The sequence below is a fragment of the Fistularia commersonii genome, chromosome 9 (assembly GCF_037954325.1).
Source record: "Fistularia commersonii isolate RoL2024-O1a breed Wild chromosome 9, RoL_Fcom_v1.0, whole genome shotgun sequence".
NCBI classification, from domain to species: Eukaryota; Metazoa; Chordata; class Actinopteri; order Syngnathiformes; family Fistulariidae; genus Fistularia; species Fistularia commersonii.
Window position 1 is genome coordinate 5,712,217 of NC_141292.1, and position 17,723 is coordinate 5,729,939.

General features: G+C 36.9%; 1 protein-coding gene across 3 annotated transcripts in view; it reads left to right on the top strand.

The window, feature by feature from the left end:
• The window catches only part of astn2 (astrotactin 2), a 269,469-nt gene that overhangs the window by 18,966 nt on the left and 232,780 nt on the right, over positions 1–17,723 (top strand). The gene's annotated exons all lie outside the window — the stretch shown is intronic.

Consider the following 17,723-nt stretch of genomic DNA (forward strand, 5'->3'; position numbering starts at 1 on the left):
GGGTGCTAGAGCTTATCAAAGCTATCATTGGACAAGGGGTTCACTCTAGATCGGTCACCAATCGGCCAATCATAGGGCTGCATATAGGGAATTTCAACCATTCATCTTATTAACTATGTTTTTTTTTTTTTTTTTTTTTTTAATCCCATTCATTTTAGGTACAGTTGAGTTACAGTTGGAATGTGCGGTATGCTTGTTAAATTTCCTTGTTTGTACACAATCATTTTATTTTGCACTGTTCGAGTCGGCTGTGCCAGCATAGTGTTCAAACTGTACCTTCGTTGCAGAAACAGTTTGGAAGCTCTTATTCAGGCGACACATTTTCTGATTTGTACATGTTTTCTTGCTCTCAAAGAAAAGGCCTTTTTTCAGTAACCATATTCACAGTGGTTTTCTGCCCTACCTTTACATTCTATGTTGCCCTCTGATTTTTAATTTTTTTCAAGATATCAGTGTAAAAGCTAGTGTTGCAGTCTCCTCGTTTGACCAAAAAAAAAAAAAAAAGGTGTGAGATATCCCTAAGACATTTCAGCATTTATTCAAACACAGGTCCCAGGACATAAATGGTGGCAGATATCAATTAAATATTCCATATTTTCTACTGTGTCAGGAGTGTTGACATACAACATTTGGCATCTGTAATGTTGTTCTTTCCATCAACTTTATAATGAGAAGGCCAACTTGAAAAGAGCATATTCCAGATCTCACAGGAATTATGACTAAAGTAGCAGATATGAGGCTCTACACCTCAATGGCGTGCAGAGCGTTTGTGATGTGCCTCCGTGTTTTGTGCACAACTGGTCTCAGACAAATACAACGTCTGAAAGGATTCTCTCAGGGTGTCTTGACTGTGAGATATCATCAAACAACACTGCTTTTAGGCTTCAGTCCACATCCTGAATATCTCTGCCAGAGCAAAATCCTCGTCTATGGCTCCCCTGATAGGACTTTCTATGGTGGACATCTGCATGGAAGCATTCTGAACTATAAAACGTTGTTTTATCTGTTTCTATTCCTGCAATGGGGCCTTCCTGACTCATTGAGTTCTAGGTGGATTTATTTCCAAATGAACAATTTGTCAAGCCTACCGCTTCACCCCCTGGTCAATCAGCCCAAGGACCTTCTCCATCTCCGAAAACAATACCCCTAAAACCAGCAAATGCCTGTAAGAGCTCTTTGGAGTCGGTTTTAATTTTTTGGAATTGTTTTGTGCTTCTCTGGGTTGGTCAGTTATTGTACAGCAGTTGTCTTCAGCAGGAGTCTTTTTCACATTTCAGGGTTGCTTGCCAAATCGCTCGTGGGCCTGACTATATCAGCTTTGCCCTTTCTCTCCAATAGCGATGTCTTCTTCAAGTAAAGCATATATGAAGCCCTTTGTGACACTACGTAACATGAGATATTGTTGTGGATCGATGATGTGGAATTTTTAAAAGCAATATTTTTACTCCAACATAGGTGACTTTTTAGCCAGAGGTCTGGACTAACAATAAGCCATGGTTTTCTACCCTAATGTGAAATAAATCATGATACTAATACTTTTTTTGCTGCATTAATCTTTTTGGATACTGCAGAAGCTGGATTCGTATTATGTCTACGACGGCAAGCCGTCTATTTTTCACCAGTACAGCTGAGATGGTCATTTTTACTACCTGCTACTTGACCATCGGCAGCCGAACAAATGGTGAAGATTTATTTAAAAAAACACTTTGAGTTCCAAAAAAAGTTGTTTAATTGAGAAAAAAGGCTACAGTTTTACTATGGCTGTAAAATGGGGGATCGCTACTCTGCGTGAAAGTGGCCTTTATATTGACCATCCAGTTACATGTTTATGGGAAGAATTGATGCTTTTCACTACATAGGGAGAGGCAAGTGTATTCAGCACTTTGTAATGCTTTATTTTAGCAATACATAAGAGAGTAGAAATTACATCAAGGAATTTTTATACATATTATATACAGGACTGACTCAGAAAATTAGAATACTGCAATAAAGTTCTTTGTCATCTGTAATGCAATTAAAAAAGCAAAAAATACTTTTTTTATGATATTCTAAGAATTTGAGATAGGACTTTTTTTAGTTTTCTTAAGATGTAAGCCATCATCAGCAATATTAAAATAATAAAAGGCTTGCAATATTTCAGTTGATTTGTAATGAATCCAGAATGTCTGACATTTTTGTGTTTTGTGTTTGCATTACAGAAGATAAAGAATTTTATCACCATATCAAAATTTTCTTAGACAGTCCTGTATACACACAGACAGACAGACAGACAGACAGACAGACAGACAGACAGACAGACAGACAGACAGACAGACAGACAGACAGACAGACAGACAGACAGACAGACAGATATAGATAGATAGATAGATAGATAGATAGATAGATAGATAGATAGATAGATAGATAGATAGATAGATAGATAGATAGATAGATAGATAGATAGATAGATAGATAGATAGATAGATAGATAGATAGATAGATAGATAGATAGATAGATAGATAGATAGATAGATAGATAGATAGATAGATAGATAGATAGATAGATAGATAGATAGATAGATAGATAGATAGATAGATAGATAGATAGATAGATAGATAGATAGATAGATAGATAGATAGATAGATAGATAGATAGATAGATAGATAGATAGATAGATAGATAGATAGATAGATAGATAGATAGATAGATAGATAGATAGATAGATAGATAGATAGATAGATAGGTAGGTAGGTAGGTAGGTAGGTAGGTAGGTAGGTAGGTAGGTAGGTAGGTAGGTAGGTAGGTAGGTAGGTAGGTAGGTAGGTAGGTAGGTAGGTAGGTAGGTAGGTAGAAAAGTATACACACACACTGCAGACTTTTAATCCCAGGCAGCAAATTTAAGTAAACTTGTAGAAAAACTCATGCATTGAGAGATTTTGGGGTTCATTTAACACGTTTTACATATTTGAAAAATATCAGAGGGGAAGGAAAATTACACTTTGGCACTTCTAGTGGTAATAAACTCCTGACAACCAGATGATAGATTCATTCTGTAGCACTATCGCTGTTAGAGCTACTGATGTAATGGGATTTGCCAGTCTGACTATTATGATTAAGTAGGCAAATGATTGTCAGGATGTTGCCACCCATCAGTCATATTAATTGCATTTATGTATCATTATTACCGTCTCCTAATGGATGATAGCTGTTGCAGACAGGCTTTCCCCTCCTGAACGTAATTAAGTTTGAGCTAATGTTTTTTTTTTTCCTCTTCCCATGTTCCAAGTTGAGTGCTCTGTACTTTTTGTCTCCATTAGAAAAAAAGAAAAAAGAAGGAAAGAAAAAAAGATGGTCATTCCTTTCATCCTTTTTAGAACTTAATGCCATTTGTCAGTGTATTTGAAAAGGCTTCTTAGTTTTCAACCTATTGATCTGGTGACTGTTAAAGGTTACATGGCTAAAGAAAGTCAACATCTAATATACAGGGATCCAAGCAAACATATCTTTAGTGTATCGATTTTCTTACTCTGCTGTTGCGCCTGCCAGACAGAAAATGTTATCAGGATGCTTTCTTTTCATTCTCTTTTGTAAGTAATTTCTTGTTAATTTGAGTCTCCAGTGAGGGGTCAGAAATATCTATACATAATCTATATATATGGCATAGTTTTCTCCAAAGTCAGGGTGCATGCAGGTCTTTATTGATGGTATATTTACCTATACACTCGTGCATATACGTGTATGTGTATGTAGGTGTTTATGTATGTATGTTTGTATGGTTATTATATACTGATCCATCCATTATCTGACGCTTATCCTGCACTCAGGGTCACCGAGGATGCTGAAGCCTATCCCAACTGTCATCGGCCGAGAGGCGGTGTCATCACAGGGCCACATATACATATGTATTCATTCATTTATTTATTTATCTATTTTCTCCAATGACATCACGGATTTAATTCAATTATTCATAACACACTAAAATTAAAAAGGGATGCAAACATGGCATTGCAAAGATAAATGAAAACAATTATCCCTTCGAACCTTGAACTCAGTCTTTAGCTGCATTTTAATAATATTTCGATGTAATATAAAATACGCTCTAACTTCCACAAGGGTCTCTTTTTATTGCGAGTTGCCATCATTATTTAGACTACCTTGTTCATGGGTACATGCGGACATGATGTTCAGTTTGTTTGACTTGCATAAGCAATTTGATTAGCGGCAAGGCCATTTTTCTGCTAAGGTCAGACAGGTTCCTAATGATGTGTTGTGTGGGTTTATGGACTCTCCTCTCAAGTATTAGATTGGCTTGTGTAATAAGCTGTCGCCGAAACACAGTCTTTCATTTGATGGCACTCGTAAATGTCCATATTTCCTGTAGACGAAGAAGCAAAAGTGCCCAAGATCTTGTCACCATCATGACAGTTCATTGCAATCTGCTTGGCTTACAAGCAATTAACCCTGTTGAGGAATCACAGCTAGTGACAGTTAAAAATATGTTTTGAAGAACTGCACGCTAAAAAGAAGGGCAAATGAGAATGGCCTGTTTGGCAAAATGTGATTGGCAATAAACTATTGTTTTCAGTCATTGCATCAGTTTTGCAGGTTGTGTTTTCAACCAAAACCACAAGTTTATCTTCATTCCCTTGATTTATTTAGCTGATCTTATTTAGCCAATTCACTACATTAGCCTCGAGTAATAAACATCTTGACAACAATCAATCTAGTTGGTAAGACGTTTATTATTGTAGGTTTAATGATTTTCCATCTGCGAGATTTGCTCCTGTAGTTCCCTGCACAGGTACAACGAGGGAAAAAAAGGGCTAGAACGCAACCCCCAGCTTTGGAGATAATATTGAATAGAAATCAAAAGAAAAAATAAGATATTTTCGTAAACTTTATTTTTTCTTGAAGATATTCTCTTCCACAAAGGCTCCGCATTTCTAGCCAACCATGGGGATTTTGTGGTATATAACTTCCGAGTTGGGCAATGGTCAAAACTAAGACTGTCTGTTGTGTCTGTTCAGCTGCAAAAACAATTCATTTATAATCACAATAAACTCTCTTAACATGGACCAGAGGCTAAACCCTATTGGGACCGTACAACCTAGTTGTTGCAAAACAATGGGGAACAATTCACCAAATGGGGACCAATGGACCATTCAACCTAGTTTCTGCAAAACTATTCATTTATTAACATATTATACCCTCCTAACTTCCATCCTAACAAATAGCAAAAGACTTATCACATTTCAATTTTATATTTGGTAGTAGAGAAGGCATACCTCTGCAACCTTCAATGTTCAAAAATACAGCAAAACTAAATGTTAACATCGGATTGTAGGACAATGAGGACTGATGTACAGGTGGATAGAAACATATTCCAATGTTGGCCAACCACATTTGACACATGGTCATTGCTTAATGATTTTGGCTTGAGATATGATCACACTGTCTTTACTTTCCAATTGTTCTCTTGCACTGAATCATCTATTCTCTCACATTCATGTCTCACTTTGGATGTCTATGTACTGAGCAAGTGCATTAGGCCATCATCAATCTTGTATCGTCGCTTTCGCCAGCCCTTTATTATCACGTACATATTATTCATCATGTCTGTAATGAGAATCACTGAAATTATTGCCACTAACTTTTCCATTTTCCACCTGCAAGTGTTACAGCTTTAATCTTGGCCAGTGTAAACATAAAAACAAATAAAAAGAATTAACACAAAAAAAAACATAAATTGAGATCGAAGTAAAATCATCAGTCATTCTTGACTGCATGGGCTTTCTGGTACTAAATTAGTCGATCATACCATGCTCATATATTATTTTCCATTTGTACAAAAAGCTAGACCTTTTTTTTTTTTTATTCTTTACATCTCTACAAAATAATAGGCTGCTGAATTATGGACAGCAAAGGGCCCATTCCTGCATTTGAGTGGTCAGGTTTTGTGTGTTACAGATTTCCATTCCCATGTCATGGCTCAAGGGCTACTGCATATTTTATTGATCGCAAGTGGTCACATCCAAGTCGAGAGGTTAAGGCATGTAGTATTTAATGTTACCACTCATCTTTTTATTATTTAGATTTATTTGTGTAGGATGTATGATCTTTTGACTCTCAACAATGCACATCATAAAACAAATTTAAAAAATAGAACTATAACCTCTGACATAGAGATGTTGAAGGCTCCCCAGGGGTATTTTCATTTGTTAATGCAACTCAGATTTGTCTAATGGACCTGTGCGATCCTCTTCAAAAATACACTCTGCCTGATTTATTTTCCAACTAGGTCATAAAATTACATTTATTATTGTTATTATTTTCAATTTTCTTTTGCTGTTCTGGCTTGCAAAACAGGATCCTTCCTGCTCGAATAATTCATTGCAGGTCCTCCAACGCTTTCCGTCTCAAAACCATTTTTAACATGGGATGTCGCTAACTCACTCTAACAGATGCAGTGTCAGCACTAGAGAGCTCCTCCGCTGTAGAGAAATGGTCTGCAGAAACGGTTCAAAGTCAGCATTTCTGACTCGGCAGCTCTCGTCCAGCTTACAATAACACCAGATAAGATTATCAAGGGTAACAGGCAAGCAACAAAATAAAATTCAATAAAGAAAAAAAAAAAAAAAACATGAAAAGAACAAAAAAGAAGTGGAGGTTTTCACAAACCCTTGCAGTGTATTTATCAAAATACCCATTCTTTTTTTAAAGTAATGTTTTTAAGGAATTCAAGGTATGCCAAATCAAAACTTGATCTTATTATTGTTCAAAATTAATACATTTAAATCATAAACATTTAATGTAGCTAAAAAGGCCATTCTTTTTATTTATTTGATTTATATATGTTTTTCTTTACGGTACTACGACCATCATAATGATAAACAGAAACTGTATTGTTGTGTCTATGATACCGGAACATGAAAATACAGATATATAAAAATACTGATTTTAATCTCTGCCGTGCTAAACACTGAATGACAGTATCTGTGACTTTTATTTTAGAGATATATCACGACTTTAAATTATGCCACACCAAACCCCCTGAAGACTCACATCCTCAAAACTAGTTTTCCGCCAGCCATAACAGCAATCGGCCAATACTTTCTTTACTTAATGTCCCTGGCAAAAGCCACTGTCACTAATGAGTTTGGATTCTTGAGTCTTAAAAGTACTTAGATTTGCATGTTTAATGGAATATCCTGAATTGCACCTAAATGTGGCATATGCATGATTAAATGTTTAGTAAAAAATAGATAAAAAAACAGGATTGACGTGAACAGATATATTTGTAATACACAGATTGTTACAACTCGTGTAAGCTTCTTTAGTGGTTGAAAGATTTGCTTAACATCTTCTGTCGGTACTTGTTTGATGTACGCAAGGGAGAAGTGATAAGCCGGAAAATGCAAAAGTGAAGCTGAAAATTCTTGTCGAAATTCAACTCCAGTTGCCACGACAAGAAGATTTTCACAAGAATTCACTATGACCTGGATGACTGAGAACCTCTACTGACATGTAGCTGAAAACATTTTTGCCTCAGGCTGCTTCCAACTTAGATTCTGCAGTTTGGACTGCAATATTGTCTCAAATAATTCTACAAGCAAAACAAAACTATTTGCAATGCGATGCCAATATTTTTTCAGTGCTATGCAAAGTCCATCTGCACAACTATATGCAAAAAAAAAAAACTGTCTGTAGGAGGAGAAAAAAAGCGGATACTGTCACAAAGGTGCTCCAGGCCTTGTCCTAGAAGGTGCATTGGGGCAGCAGTCTATCTGTGAATACTAGGCAGGAACTGCCTGCTAACCCCAAACCAAATCACCAATGGCGAATTAGTTGTCCCATCTGCAGTTCATTTGAAAGGAACAAGAGCAAAGGCTACGAGCTAAACGCTACGCCTTAAGTTGGACCAACGACCAATCAGAGCAACGGGACATGCACTGAAAACACCAGGGAACAGCTCCAGTATCGGCTGGTACTGTGCAGGGCACTAAAATTATCTAGCATGCAACAGGCAGCTTAGCGAATCCTGCGGGATGCCCAGCGGATGTGGTTTTTTTTGGGTATCTTTGATAGTAAATACATGGCTGGGGTCTTCCACTTTGGCAACGGCAGTATTTTTGGGCCTCGGCAGCGTCAAGTTTGTCCATCCTCGGGTAACCCCTGGGTCCGCCCTCATTACAAATCCGCCACAACCAAGATAGGAAATATACTGGTGGAAATGGGGAGAGAATGGACATTGTGGCCAGGCAGCACTGCAGAGCGACATGAAACCTGAGCTTAGCAGATTCATCTTGTTGCCAGGCTACTAGTGTATGGACTCTGTTCGACATTTCCACAATCAAATTACAACATTTTCAAAAGGATTTCTGCTGAGCAACAACAACAATGAATTGCACACGATGCACACACACACACACAGATTTGTTTATGGCAGTCTGTCTATTGAATGTTCTATACTTGCCACTGTGTGTTTGGCTCTTCATCCTCTTTAAAAGTTACTAAGTCATATGTGTGCAGGTAAAAGTAGTGTAAATCAATAAATAAATTAATCAAATAAGGCTTTTTGCAACTCTAAAGTGTGCAGTGCACATGGTGCTTATGAATGATGTTTGAGTAAATTCTTAGGTCTGCCGTCTCGTCTGCACAAAATAATCAGCACATTTCCATCTCTTTCTTGATTCCATCACAACACGATCTACAGTCTAAATTTATTTAATTCAGCTTTTGAGTCGTTAATTAGAAAAGGCAATCCCTCCCCGCAAAATCTGAATGAATGAAAGAAAATTGCCCTTAATAATGGAAAGTGGACCATCAATTTTAATTAAATGGAAATACACATATGCTTATTATCAAAAGGGATATGTAGCTTAGGAACTGAATGCAATCAACACATGTAATCAAATCTAATCATTACACTTCAATGGAAACACAGATAGAAACACTTTTGCGACTGCGTGTGACAAGAATTTCTCGATATGAATCCACCTATCGGTCAAGTGAATCGAACTGAAAAGACGGTCACAAATCCACTCACAGAGTAACGATTGATACTGATGGACAGAGCAAACAGAGGCAGATTTATCATAAAGATAAAATAACTTTGGAAAAAAAAAAAAAAAAAAAGATTGAAGATGGGACCCAATGGGAGGGCAACTACTGAAGGGAAAACAAGGAGATTACATTTCAGACTCTGTTTGCAGCTCTGTGGGAGCTTCCGGGTGATGCTTCGGAAAGAGCACACCAGGTAGAAATCAGACACTAACTCGGACTGACAGAGCTTAGTATGTGGTCTTGGTTGGATTAGTGGTGTCAGTGATCTCCTGTGAATGGATAGTTGCCCATCTGGTGCAGGGGAGTGTCAGATTTCTTTAATTTAATACTTTTTTTTTTTTTTCTATGAAGGATTGATGAAGCAGATTTTATAATATAAAAAAAAAAAACTTTGAAAGTGAGACGCTGTTGTTTAGCATGCTAAAATAGACACAATGGGCATGAATACAAAGCATATTCCAGGAATGTGTTATGTTTGCAACGAGGACATCAGCAGGATGTGGGTATATATATATATATATATATATATGTATATATATATATATATTTTTTTTTTTTTTTTTTTTTTCCCACTCTGATCATTATGAGAGAAAACATAAAGGATTATGACTTTCTCCTCGAACATATTGTGGCAGTAAGAACAATTATAGTAAAAGGCTTTTTTGTAATTACGGAGCGAAATATGCTGACAATGTGTTTAAGGGTACCGCAGCATCATTATTTTCAGGAGAATTGCTCCGGCTAGGATTAGCTTCCCTGTCATCAGCAGTGGAGCTTGAAGCGTCCCTGCCACCATGGCCAGATTCTGGAGAATGTTGATAGGTGCTGTAATTATTTTCAAAAAGATAATGAATAAAAAGTTGCAATTTTGAGGAGAGGTTGTTCGTATTTAAATTCGTCCTCACATCTCAGTTCATCCTTCACACAGGAAATATTCAAGGTTGACGCCCAGGCTATATTCAGTCTGGAAGCTGTGTAAAGTAAAACTACTTTTCCCTGCTACACAGCCTCAATATCTTTTATTTTTATTTTTTTTTACTGGTCTTTGTACATCAGGTATTCTACTCTTTGGGATGATTGTGTTGATTTTTTGATTCCCGTTGAAAGGTTAGCAAACAGAAAAGCAGAGAAATAAAATGGATGAATGAATAAATCTGATCTGACTAGAAGAAACCTCTGTCAATCTTAATGCTCTTCTTCATGCGAATTAGTCTTTAAATTCAATTACTATTGCATGATACATTGTGGTTATTTTTTTTTAATTTTTTATGGACATTCTTCAAAGTCTATCTACTGATACTAGTGTTAAATTTACATGTATGTGTATTCTATAAAATGTTCAGTGCCAGCACCAGGTGTTCCTTATAGCAAAAGCTGTACATCATAGTTTGCTGAACATGTTCCCTGTGTGTGGCTGGGCCTTTGCCAAGCAGTGAAATAACAAACTACAGCCATTTGAACGTTGCACCCTGTTGAGAAGAAAGAAAACAGCTACACTTCTTTGCATCCTTTTAGGATCAGGTCCATCTAAATATCCTGGTAAGATTTGATCAAATAGAATTCTCAAGAAATGCTGGTTCACCTTTGTTTTTATTTACTATTTCCAGAAAAGGCAGTTATCAATTTGAGTGAATTCATAAAGCTAATTTCAAGCCTATTATCTCCTTAAGAAGTGCATGAGCAAACAAACAATGAAAACCTCTTGAAACTGAATTTATGTTTCAAGATGGACATAAGAATTAACATTAATGAATTAATACAATCATTCATTCATGATCTATATGACATATCCTGCTATCAGGGTCACACGTGGACTGGATCCATTCAGAATTAGAATATTGCGATAAAGTTCTTTATCTTCTGTAATGCAATTAAAAAAACGAAAAGTACTTTTTCATGATATTCTAATATTTTGAGACAGGATTTTTGAGTTTTCTTGAGATGTAAGCCATAATCAGCAATATTAAAATAATAAAAGGCTTGCAATATTTCAGTTGATTTGTAATGAATCCAGAATACATTACACTTTTGTTTTTGTAACTGCATTACAGAAGATAAAGAACTTTATCACAATATTCAAATTTTTTAGACAGTCCTGTATACGTCAAATTCACCCTCTCATTCCGCAGCTGGGCCACAAGGGTGTCTGATGAACTTCCTACCTGTTTCTGGACCATGAAACCATAGAAAACAAAGAGACAAAGAGAGTATACATATACAGTATGTACATATGTTCCAGTCAGTTATATAATGGGCTTTCCGTCCTCTACTGTACTTGTTGCCTGAGAGCTCCATTGTACTTCTTCGTTTTCAACCAAACAGAAAGCTTGAATATCCTATGGGACATTTGTTGATTTACTTTTAGGATTTCCCCTTTCATTGTCAATGTTGTCAATATCCGGAGCTGAAGACTCATACAGTACCAAGTTATCTTATAACTGGGCTCATACACGAAGGATAAGCCTCTTACGTAAATAAACTACCACGCCAAGTTGACTCAGATTTCCCAAATATTATTTATTCAATGAAGAGGGAAAAACAAAAGAGGGGCATTATGGGGGGATTATGGTCTTAAGAGTTTTTTTTTTTTTTTTTTTTTTTTTTTTTCATTTTGCTTTTGTATTTATTTATTTTTGTCAAGTGGGGAAGTGGAGAGAGTCTGAGGACTTATGGGTAATAGTCATCTCAATTTTAACAAAATTATGATATACAACAAACAGCAATCATAACAAAATGATAATTTTTCACAAAAACAAAATGATGAAAAATGTAAAAGAAGTATTACACATTCAAATTTTAAATCATTGTCTGTTATTAGGATTCATTTCGCAATTTCATACTAACTTGGCAGCGACCCTTTTAATGTTGAACCCTATTCTGAATTATTTAATTTTATTTATAATTTTCTGCCATCAGCAGTGAATGCAGTTCCATGTATGACTGGCAAAAGTGGAGTTAGGTCATCAAAAGAGGCTGCATTCAGGTTCATTATCCCTCTCCTTGCTAATAGAGAAATCCAGCCATCATTAGTCTAATTAGAAAACATTTGTTTAGATTGGGAACGTGTTTGATTATTCACTTCTGGCCCAACTGATGCCGCAGGAGACGCAAGTAATTATTTACTCCCCCTCATCGGATTGACTGAACAAAAACAACGGACACACAACATTTATTTTTTTGTACAAATCCCAGCCATTTCTATTTTAGGCATGCACGAAGGTTGCTCAAGTAGATGTACAATAAATACATGTATGGAAAGACCACCTGCTTTTTTTTTTTTAAATATTTTTTCATGTTGTGAAGCCCAACAACCTTGAGACAACTTCGAGAGTATATTTCATGAGTATATACATCTACATTTAAAAATGGACTTACTTATTCAAGTTTAAGTATATAAATCAATGTATTTATTTAGTCCTTTAAGCTTCTTCAATCACTTTTATGATTTTTTTTTTTCTGCTGCAGCATCCAAAGAGTTGTTTAAATAATGACTGGTTATACGGTTATATGAAACATGGCATACTTTATGGTGCTTCAACAAGGGCTCACAAGTTGTTTGGAATTTGGAACAGAGCAATTTAAAATACATCGTCTATTAACTTACACTTAGTCCCTCTTGTGCCATCATAGTGGTGGAAAAATAAAAAATAAATACTTTTATAGAAAAGTGCCGGCTCCGGAGCACTGTGCTGTGAGCTTCAACTGCTACCTCCTTTCTATCTTTATCAAAACTCCAAGATGCCACCACGGTGTCTGATATTTTCTCCTTAACAATCCCCCTCCATCCACAGGTTTCACAATTTCTTCACCACTCATGTCTTAAAAAAGATAGTTTTCTTCATCTATAACAAGCCAAGTTGTCGATGGATTTGGTGAAACTTTAAGTTAGATAACTTCCCTCAATTATGCTTTTCAAAGGTCAAACCTAACTTACTGGTTTGTTCATCTGTAATTCTTACTCATACTTTCTTGCTATTTATGTCTTTCTCAAGCATTGTCACCGAATGTCTTTGTCTAGCGTCTTCGGCGCTACACAACAATGACAGGGAAACAGTTTTTAATATTTTCTTTGTTAAATTAGATGTCACACAGCAACTGCCCTTTGACAAATAGATACAAGGCTACCGCGGTGTAAAGGTAGTGTCAGTAAGCTACAACGAGGAAATATGACAACATGATGTGCTTCTGTGAGAGCACCTGAGTTTGGTGACAGAGGATATCTGAAAGACGAAGGTCTTAATACACGGCTGTCCAGTTCCCTTTTTGTCATTGTGTCATGAGTAATGACACCGATGAGTCAAGATCATGTACATCCATGGTCTTCCCTTTTTTTATGGTGGGTCAGGAAACCGGTTAAAAGGAGCATGTTGGGCACAGCTGGGGCATGACGTTTTACAGTGGACCAATGATTTATTTCTGGTGACAGGGGACCCGGTGCGGCATGCCAACACCATTACCATCATTAATCAGGTGAGACACAGCCATGCCCACAGGAAATTAATTAACTCTTTAATTCAAGTCAAATTATTTATAGTTGGTCATTTATTGCTGGACCATAGGAGTTGTCTTTATTTATTCATTTATTTCATGACACCCACATACCCCAAGAGTTATATCTATTAGGGGCACCAAAGAGGGATAGCTATCCAGAACTGATGACCATCGTGATTGCCATCAACCACAACTGCTGCTGTCTGTTCTTTGTTTAAATGAGGACTAATAATATTGATAAATTAACAGCAACAACAACATAAATAAAATAATAATAATACTAATAATGATAATAGTAATACGGAGCTACAGGAATAATATTAATAATTACATTGCAGCCATTTGGCAGAAGCTTTTATCCAGAGCGACTTACGAGAAGTGCAATTTCGTCACCGAAGATCCGAAGTACCAGTAGTCAGAAGTCAGAAGTGACGACTCAACCAAGTAGCCATCTCAGAACCATATAATTATAGACATTCATTTCATTTTTATTTTTGCTTTTTTTTTTGGCGGGGGGTTGGGGGGTAAAGTGCAATTAGTAGGGTAGTGCTTGGTGAAGAGGTATGTTTTCAGCTCGTGGGGGATTAATGGGCAGTGACCCCGCTGTTCTGACGTTTTCGGGAAGTATCATAGCTACATTTCGGTAATTTAGTCATAGGTACATTATAATAATAATAATAATAACAATCATCATCATCATAACCATATAATTGTTATTATCATAATTATTACTACTTCCAACAATTTGCCATACAAACTAGAACAATGTCTAAGTTCTCTGTCAGCACTTGGAACACAATTCAAACTCACTATGAGTTAGCATAATGTTACTTTTGGCTCTGGCACATCTGTTCCCAGTATAGATGTACTCTCTCGGGGCTAATTATGGGTCAGCAGAGAAGGAGAAGAGGGTGGCCTTGTGCTGAGCATCGGGCCACCGCCTTGCTCGTGATCTATCAACTGTATCCTCGCCTTGTTACCCTGTTTCTCTGTGTATTACAAAAGGCAAAAACGACAGTCTTCCATGACGCACAGTGCATGTAATAGTCCGTGTCATTTGTCTTGATATTACCAGCAAGCCAGGAGGCGTGAAACATTTTAGTTCCTCATGCCTCAGCTATTATCCACTGAAATTCCAATGGGTACAAGCCCCTTTACTGAGGTATTCTTGTCATATCCTCATGGGCCGGCAAAATCTATTCCTTAAATAGATTCCTTGCATTGTTTCTTTATTCAGTACCCACCGTACATTTCATAGTCATCTATGTTATTTGATAGATTTATCTTTTTCTGCTTTAATTCCCAGTGGTGATAAAGGAAAAAGTCTCCAGACTGCTGAAGTATCAGTCATATAATGCATGCCATAGAAAAAAATGCTGAATGGATGTATGCATTTACAACATGAAGCAATTTTGCTTTTTTTTGTTTGTTTACTTGCAACTTGAGAAATGGTACAGTATGAGGAAGAAAACTATTGTGGGCTTGGGGTTGCCTGTAATTCCTGATCTTTTGTGCTGATTGTTAGATGCAGGTTACTGACGCGTTCATGGAAGTGCCATAAATCAAGCCCTCCGGTCTGCCATAAGGAATCCATTTTTAATATGGATTTGTTCAAAATGCCAATGTTAATGCTCACTTGATGCATATGACGCCAAGTTTTCTTCAAACTATAGCAACCCTGGAGATAATATCTGGTTTGTCATTGACAAAAAAACAGTAGCACAGGTACCTGTTATACAAACTTAAACCTCTGGACATGTCAATCCCTTAAAGTATGTTTCATTATTTAATATGTAACTTTTTTTTTTTTTTAATAGATTATCATGAGTGCTGTTGTGAGTACAATTTTAGATCACTGTGCAGACCTCTGATTCTACTTGACCAAGGTTTCTACTAAAGAGGCCAAAACAAAGGATTAGTCAATCTTAATGTGTGTATTATAATACCCAAGCCACCCACTTTGGCACTGGCAGGCAACCCTAACGGTGGACAACCCTTACATTATCATAAGAGACAGTGAGACAAATGTGAAATCAGAATAGGTCCGTTAATGGGATTGTAGTGTTTTAGAAGAAGCCCATGCACTCAGCCGATAACGGGATTGTTTAGCCCGTTAATGTGTCACTTTAAATACATTAGGAGTAGGGGTGTTTGTTTTTTTTGGCACGTTGCCGTACTAATCCTGAAGAGCGCAAGAGACACAGCATTGATAGATTCACACATAAAATTACAGCGTTTCTAGTGTGCGATGAAAAACCGATTGCCAGGAGAAACTTACAGTTCTGTAGTAGAAATATAAAACATAGTTGACCTTGAGTAGTGGAAGCATGAGCACATAGGTACAGGCATATACCTACACACACACACACACACACACACACACACACACACACACAGTGCCTAAGCACGTATGCACATGTGCACAAGGACTGAAAGGCATGGCTCACTTTCTCCCTGCTAATAGGGGATAATCTTAGTCCCACTGCAGCATATTTTAACCAGCAGCGAGCAACTATTTGTTTATTCTATTTACATTTTTCCAACATGTTCCCCAAGGTCTTTTATTCCTACTATAAAAACAATGTTGTTCTATAATTCATTGGATATTTTAGACTTTAGTCATTGTTGTTGCAGGAATATATCTGGGTCAAAAACAATGTATTTTTGAATACTCTGGTAGTTTTAATTACATATCCACATTAATACAATCAGGTAGATCAAAGGAGCACAGCAACAGACCCTGCACTCCTGCAGTACATAATACAAATCAAATTAAGAGAACAAATATTTTCAACTAAATTGAATTGTAAAAATTGCATATTAAATACATTCTTCTAACCATATTATAGAATTATATATTATAGTGGATGTCTGGTTTAGGAAAAAAACAATCATTTACTGAATGAACATCATCGATGTTTTCTATCTGAGTCCATATTTCTAGTGCGTACAATAATGGCTTGATTATGTTTTGACTCAGTCAATCATTATTGTATATGTGAAGATAATTATTGTCCGGAGGCGCGGCAGTCATGAGCCTGTGATTGGTTTCTGCCCGGAGGTGGTCAGTATGTGGGTATGCAGCTGCAGCTGCTTCTGTGATTAAGCCCAGTAGGAGCTAGAGTAACCATGGCGTGGACATCAGTGATGGTGCTAGAGTGGCATTGGCAGGACTCTCATTGGCGAATAGTCCTTCATTGGATTCCATTATTAACTCAAGGTAAAAAAATTGCCTGTGGTGCAGGGTTTATTTTAATGTAATTCCTATTCTCTTTGTTTGTTTTGCTCATTTTAATGCTATTAAAACAGACAACAGTGATCCACCATTATTTTGTTCACAAACACAAAGATGCTCATCACCGTGTATGTTTCAGAGTGCTTCAAGGACAGGAAATGATCCAGCAGAGAAAAAGTAACAAGCATTTTTCCTGTTGTTTTTACCACGAACAGGTGGCGCCACTTGGGTCATATTGCCATAAATGGATTTCTGTGAGAAAAAAAAAAAATATAATAACGATAATTGTGCCCACTAAATTTAAACAAGGCTCAAACATTTCAACCAAAACTGCATGCGAGCCTGTGTTTTATTTTTCTCTTTTTCTAAATGGACTTGGGAGAAGGGACAACGCAGAGCAGCGTATGTGCTACGCTTTCATCTCAGGAGTTACACGGCCACATGGTCCCGCTGTGCTGGGCCCCCATGCTGTTAAAACACTTCACAAAAAAAAAAAAAAAGGAAGCAACATGCCCCTCACAAATGCACAACACACACACACACACACACACACACACACACACACACACACACACACACACACACACATGTGATGTTTAGATGAAGTGGGCATAGCCAAGGGAAATGGGGCATTCATTATGTTTCCTAACTATCCTTCAGCTCAGAGTGAATGGTAATGGCACAGTTAGCATTTTCTAAATAAGGGGGTATGGCAATAAAATCATGTAGTCGCAAATCACTGGTGCTTTACTTTAATGTGTTTGTTGTTTTTGTTTCCTTTCATAATGATCGACCCATCCAAAAGACAGTAGATGCACTAAAAGCGGCTTATGTAGAGGCTAATCATTGCATTAGAGGGAAAATATTAACATTTTCTGTCTATTTTAGCATACCTGTCCTTTCTCACCTTTCCCCCGCTTTTCCTTGAGAAGAAGTCTAGTCGTAGGCCTTTAC